Raw genomic sequence first — 7143 nt, forward strand, 5'->3', positions numbered from 1 at the left:
AGATTTAAGTATTTATAATTCTAAAGATATACAGAGGATATTTATAACAGAGGAGGTGCCATGTTGTGCAAATAGGGAGCAGATAATATGACTTAAGGTGATGGGTCTTGGTATGTTAGGCGTTTCCAGGTCTGCTCCCCGCCGTAAGAACTCCTGGGGTACAGCCGGGTTCCCTGTCACGACCAGATCTGAGACACAATACGAGAACAGGGCTTAAAACACAGGCAGTAACCTTACACGTATATTGACAAATTCTCTGCTACAGAACGGCAAGACAGTTCACAGTTCTCTAATGCAAGAGTTAACCGTTACTCCCAGTCTTTCATTTATGCAACAGGTCAGCTCTGGAACTGTCTCCCTCTGTCTGTATTTCCTGCTGCCTATGATCTCCAGTCTTTCATGTATGCAACAGGTCAACTCTGGAACTGTCTCCCTCTGTCTGTATTTCCTGCTGCCTATGACCTCCAGTCTTTCAAACGCAGTGTGTCCAGGCATCTCGAAATGATCGGATCTTGAATTTGGCTCTCTATTGTATTGTATAATAGGTCAACTCTGGAACTGTCTCCCTCTGTCTGTATTTCCTGCTGCCTATGACCTCCAGTCTTTCAAACGCAGTGTGTCCAGGCATCTCGAAATGAACGGATCTTGAATTTGGCTCTCTATTGTATTGTATAATAGGTCAACTCTGGAACTGTCTCCCTCTGTCTGTATTTCCTGCTGCCTATGATCTCCAGTCTTTCAAACGCAGTGTGTCCAGGCATCTCAAAATGATTGGATCTTGAATTTGGCTCTCTCTTGTATTTTGTTTTTCTCTTGGAGGGAACTGTTACTGCGGGCTCATGGCCTTGGGTTCCTTCTTCCTCACAAAAAAAACAAAAAAAAAAACACGATATGCTATACAGAGTTGATACACAGACTGGGGAATGGCTTACGTGTATAACGCAGGATACAGGATAGGCAGTGGGTCAGGCTGGGTAAAGAAGTACGGTAATACACATGTCACAGTCCTTGTATGTGAGGCTCGTGTCACAGTGAGAGGGTGAAATATGGATTGTACTGTGCACGGGATGGTTCAAGAGTCCTTATTCTGGCACTGACATTGTTTCTCTGAATGTACAATATATATATCATCACATGGAGAGACAGGCTGACGAATGAGGACATAAAGGAGCGTTGTGGTGTTGATGTGGATGTGATAGGAAGCGTTATGAGGAACACACTGAGGTGGTTTGGCCATGTGGAGAGGATGGAGGGTGAAAGACTGACGAAGAGAGTGTATGTGAGTGAGGTGGAGGGGGGAAGAGGGAGGGGGAGGCCGAGGATGAGATGGAGGGATGGGGTGGAGAGGTATATGAGAGAAGGGGGTGTGAGTTGGGAGCAGGGCAGTGAAATGGCGGGGGACAGGGCGACTTGGAGGCGATTTGTTTGTGGCCACCCCAAACGGGATTGAGGCGTCTGGCAATAGATAGATAGATGGATCATCATCATCATCATCAGCCATAACTAGTCCACTGCTGTACAAAGGCCTCTCCCAACCTTCTCCACGAATTCCTTGACTGAGCCAATCTTTGCCACGTATTCCCTGCAAATTTCTCTATCTCATCTCTCCACCTCCTGTCTGGCCTTTTTCTGCTACTCTTACCTTCTCTTGGTGTCCAGTCAGTCAGCCTCTTGCTCCATCGGTTATCCCTTATTCTTGCTACATGGCCTGCCCACCTCCATTTCTGTTCTTTTATAACTTCTATAATATCTTTAACTTTAGTCTGCTGTCTCACCCAAGTTGATCTTTTCCTGTCTCTTAAAGATATTCCCAACATTGACCTTTCCATTGCTCTCTGAGAACGAATTAATTTATTTTCCATTGATTTTGTCAGTTTCCAAGTCTCACAACCATACGTCATAGCTGGAATTATTTATCTATCTATCTATTGCCAGACGCCTTAATCCCGTTTGGGGTGGCCACAAACAAATCGCCTCCACGTCGCCCTGTTCCCCGTCATTTCACTGCCCTGTTCCCAGCTCACACCCCCCTCTCTCATATACCTCTCCACCCCATCCCTCCATCTCATCCTCGGCCTCCTCCTCCCTCTTCGTTATATACTTTTAGCTTCATACAAACTGGCAAGCTACTTTTCATAATGTCTCTATGTTTACCGAAAGCTTTCAATCCCTCCACCTCCTGTCTGGCCTTTTTCTGCTACGCTTACATTCTCTTGGTGTCCAGTCAGTCAGCCTCTTGCTCCATCGGTTATACCTTATTCTTGCTATCGTCTTTTTATTTCGCCATCATGACCTTTCGTTAATTTTAGTATTTGTCCCAGGTAGGTAAACTCCTGGTCTTCTTCAACAATTTCATCGCGTATTCTGATGACGGTGTTTGGTGTCTGTGGATTATACATTACTTCAGTTATACTCCTGTTCATCTTCAGTCCTCCTTTACCCTCTGTTCAGGTCATCTAACATTTCTTGCAATGCCTCCGCTGTTTCTGAGATTAGGACAGTATCATCTGCAAATCTTAAATGGGTGAGCTTATCTCCAGTCTAGCTTTTCTCCAGTTTAGCTTTTCTCCAGTCTAGCTTTTCTCCAGTCTAGCTTTTCTCCAGTCTAGCTTTTCTCCAGTCTAGCTTTTCTCCAGTCTAGCTTTTCTCCAGTCTAGCTTTTCTCCAGTCTAGCTTTTCTCCAGTCTAGCTTTTCTCCAGTCTAGCTTTTCTCCAGTTTAGCTTTTCTCCAGTTTAGCTTTTCTCCAGTTTAGCTTTTCTCCAGTCTAGCTTTATCTCCAGTTTAGCTTTTCTCCAGTTTAGCTTTTCTCCAGTTTAGCTTTTCTCCAGTCTAGCTTTTCTCCAGTCTAGCTTTCTGGTGAAATTGTATCTCTCTGACGCACGCCCTTCTCAATCTTAATTTTTTCTGAGTCCTTATGTAATTTAAGTGCAGATTGAGTGACAAGCCAAATGGTTTCCTGTAAGCCAAGAAACCATTTACAACGCTGGGTGGTAACCATATCACCAAACCATACGTGCTGCCTACGTGTCAACAAGTGGGTTGGTGGAGGGTTAGTGCCCCTCCCCGTAAAACAAATAACTCAAAGTCAAATGGCCACCCCTTACCGGATTATGGCGTCTGGCAATAGATAGATAGATAGACAAATGGCCACCCCTTACCGGATTATGGTGTCTGGCAATAGATAGATAGATAGACAAATGGCCACCCCTTACCGGATTATGGCGTCTGGCAATAGATAGATAGACAAATGGCCACCCCTTACGGGATTGTGGCGTCTGGCAATAGATAGATAGACAAATGGCCACCCCTTATGGGATTGTGGCGTCTGGCAATAGATAGATAGATAGATAGTTCCCTCTTTATATATGTTTTCGAGCAGTTTGACAGTGTTCTCATTCACTCCTTGTCCTCACAGTGAATTTATAATCGCTACGTGCCCCACTGAATCAAAAGCCTTTACGAAATCCACAAAACCTAAGCACAGTGGTTTATTATATGCTGTAATATTCTCAGTTAGCTGATTAATTGTATGTATGGCGTGGATGTGGAGTGACATGGAGAGACAGACTGACAAATGAGGAAGTGAAGGAGTGTTGTGGCGTGGATGTGGAGTGACATGGAGAGACAGACTGACAAATGAGGAAGTGAAGGAGCGTTGTGGTGTGAATGTGGAGTTACATGGAGAGACAGACTGACAAATGAGGAAGTGAAGGAGCGTTGTGGTGTGGATGTGGAGTTACATGGAGAGACAGACTGACGAATGAGGAAGTGAAGGAGCGTTGTGGTGTGGATGTGGAGTTACATGGAGAGACAGACTGACAAATGAGGAAGTGAAGGAGCGTTGTGGTGTGGATGTGGAGTTACATGGAGAGACAGACTGACGAATGAGGAAGTGAAGGAACGTTGTGGTGTGGATGTGGAGTTACATGGAGAGACAGACTGACAAATGAGGAAGTGAAGGAGCGTTGTGGTGTGGATGTGGAGTTACATGGAGAGACAGACTGACAAATGAGGAAGTGAAGGAGCGTTGTGGTGTGGATGTGGAGTTACATGGAGAGACAGACTGACAAATGAGGAAGTGAAGGAGCGTTGTGGTGTGGATGTGGAGTTACATGGAGAGACAGACTGACAAATGAGGAAGTGAAGGAGCGTTGTGGTGTGGATGTGGAGTTACATGGAGAGACAGACTGACAAATGAGGAAGTGAAGGAGCGTTGTGGTGTGAATGTGGAGTTACATGGAGAGACAGACTGACAAATGAGGAAGTGAAGGAGCGTTGTGGTGTGGATGTGGAGTTATATGGAGGGACAGACTGACAAATGAGGAAGTGAAGGAGCGTTGTGGTGTGGATGTGGATGTGGTTGAGAAGATTAGGAGAAATACACTGAGGTGGTTTGGACATGTGGAGAGAATGGAGAATGAAAGACTGACTAAGAGGGTGTATGTAGGTGAGGTGGAGGGAAGGAGAGGGAGGGGTAGACCGAGGATGAGGTGGAGGGATGGAGTTGAGAGGTATATGAGGGAGGGGGGGGTGAGTTGGGGTGAGGGTAGTCAAATGGTGGGTGACAGAGAGACTTGGAGGCGTTTTGTCTGCGGCCACCCTTTGCGGGATTAGGGCGTCGCGTCGGGCTATAGATAGATAGATAGATAGTTTTTTCAATTAACTGGTTGATTGTGTGTATATGATCAATGGTCAAATACTCGCTTCAGAATTCTGCCTGTTCACGAGGTTAGTTCTCCTGCAAAACTGTTGTTATTCTTTTTGTAAGGACGTTAGTGAAGAGTTTGTAAATGACTGACAGTAAGCTAATAGATAGTTACTAAGGTCTTTGGAGTCACCTTTTTTGTAGAGTAAAAAGGCCGAAGATGAGATGGAGGGATGGGGTGGAGAGGTATGTGAGAGAGGGGGGTGTGAGCTGGGGGAATGGAGTGTGAGAGACTAATGAGGAGAGTGTATGTGAGTGAGGTGGAGGGGGGAAGAGGAAGGGGGAGGCCGAGGATGAGATGGAGGGATGGGGTGGAGAGGTATATGAGAGAGGGGGATGTGAGCTGGGGGGAGGGAGAGTGAGAGACTAATGGGGAGAGTGTATGTGAGTGAGGTGGAGGGGGGAAGAGGGAGGGGGAGGCCGAGGATGAGATGGAGGGATGGGGTGGAGAGGTATATGAGAGAGGGGGATGTGAGTTGGGAGCGGGGCAGTGAAATGGCGGGGGGACAGGGCGACGTGGAGGCGATTTGTTTGTGCCACCCCAAACGGGAATGAGGCGTGTGGCAATAGATAGATAGATAGTATATTTTTTGCACAGTCTGATTACAACCACTGCTGCTCTGTCCAATACACTGCTGAGTATAACAATGTTGTCTGCAAGATTTCTGTTAATTACAAATCCTACACCACTAACTCTTTCATTTTCCCTTCCTCTGTGGTAAAATATGTGTTGCTGTCTTTGAGCTGAATTACTTCTTCTTTTCTGTGGGTCTCACTCAAACCTACAATATCTCAACGAATGTTTTCCAGTTCAGTCATCAGGTTAGCAAGTGTGTAATCTTCTGCGAGGCTTCTAACATTGTATGCGTAGATCTTCATCGATTTCAGTTTCTTTAACATCCAAGAGTCTAATTTTCCAGCACAGTGCCTACTCACTTTCGGTGGCACACTGCCCGTCAGCACAGGAGGCAGTGTGGTTGGACCTTTAGTAGACGATGATCCAACAGGAACGGCCGACAAATCATTTGCAATAGAACTCATGTTTGGTTGGGAGGATTGTGGCAAATAATCTCACCTCCCTGCCACATAGTTTCTGATAACATCTAATTTTTTCTGCCATCTTATTCGTTATATTCGGTGGAGCCCTATACTGTATATCTATAGGGGGTCCCATGGTCCACGCCGTCTAAGACAGTACCTCGTATATATACAAGGCCTTCCCCTATCTGCCACCCGGGGACGCGCCTTTTACCTCTTGGTTTACACAGGGTGGATATGCACTGTCACAACAGTTATTATTGACACTGAGTTTTGCCTCTCGTTGTGCACAAGGTGGGTACGCACTGTCACCAGCATCTTTATCATTGGCACTGGAATTCACTGCTTATCTGCACCTCACAGTCTTTGCCTCTCACTCTCTGTCTGTGGGAACTATTTACCACAATCACTGGTGGGCAAGGGGAAGGGGGAGGGCCTGGGGACTCACAGTTGTCGTCCTGGTGTAGGTGGAGTCCCTTCAGGAGTCCCTTTGTCCCACGGCCACGGGACAACTCGCAGAGGCGTCGTCTCTCGTTGGGGTCTATGGTTGGGCGTGGTGAAGGGCCCCTCACTGTCGGGGCTGGGGACTGGGGTCTGGCCCTCAAGGCTGGGGCCAAACAGGTTCTGGAGGTGCTCCCGCAGGCATCTGGTTGGGGAAGGGCGTTGCCTTCGTCGGGGAGGAGAGAGGTCTCACCCTGGGGTCCTGGGGCCGCCCTCGAGGGTCTATCAGCTGCGGTCTCCTTCCTGCTGCACTGCCGTCAGGGTGGGGCTGTGGCGTCGCTCCTGGCAGGACTCCGTCAGGTGGGGGTCCTCCTGGGGGGCCGACTGGATGCAGAACAACCCCGGGGATAACACCAGGCCTCTCCACCAGTCCTCGGGGTGGAAGTCCTCCTCCTGGAGGTTGCCTCGGTCCCGGTGGACAGAGATGCAACCTGCACCCCTGCCGGTAGGCAGGACTGATCGCAGGTTACCCTCACGCTGTGGAGTCACAGGGGGCGAGGGACTTTGGTGGTGTCCCTTCCTGTCCCAGCTACCTGCCATCATTGAGTACCCTTGGGCAACAGACAGAGGGTGGCTACAGGCCGTCCCTTCCCTGTTGGTGTGGCTACTGCCAGTCACCGGGGCCCAACTTCCTGACAGGACTGCAGACGAAGTGCGGCTACAGGCCATCTCCTGCTTACTGGCACAGCTACAGGCCGTCGCTGGTGTCGTGCCCTCTGAGGCAACTGCAGAAGGAATGGGGGCGTACCATTCTCCCTCCCACGTTCAGCTTCAGGCCGTCATGGGTTCTGCAGGGGGGTTCAGCAGCACCTGGAACGGCTACAGGCTGTCTCCTTTTGGGGGGCCCGGCTACAGGCCATTGCCTTTTTTGTGTGTGGCTACCGGCTGTCACAAGAGC

Source organism: Coenobita brevimanus, chromosome 36, assembly GCF_032717465.1.
Source record: "Coenobita brevimanus isolate Jiangsu-jjx chromosome 36, ASM3271746v2, whole genome shotgun sequence".
NCBI classification, from domain to species: domain Eukaryota; kingdom Metazoa; phylum Arthropoda; class Malacostraca; order Decapoda; family Coenobitidae; genus Coenobita; species Coenobita brevimanus.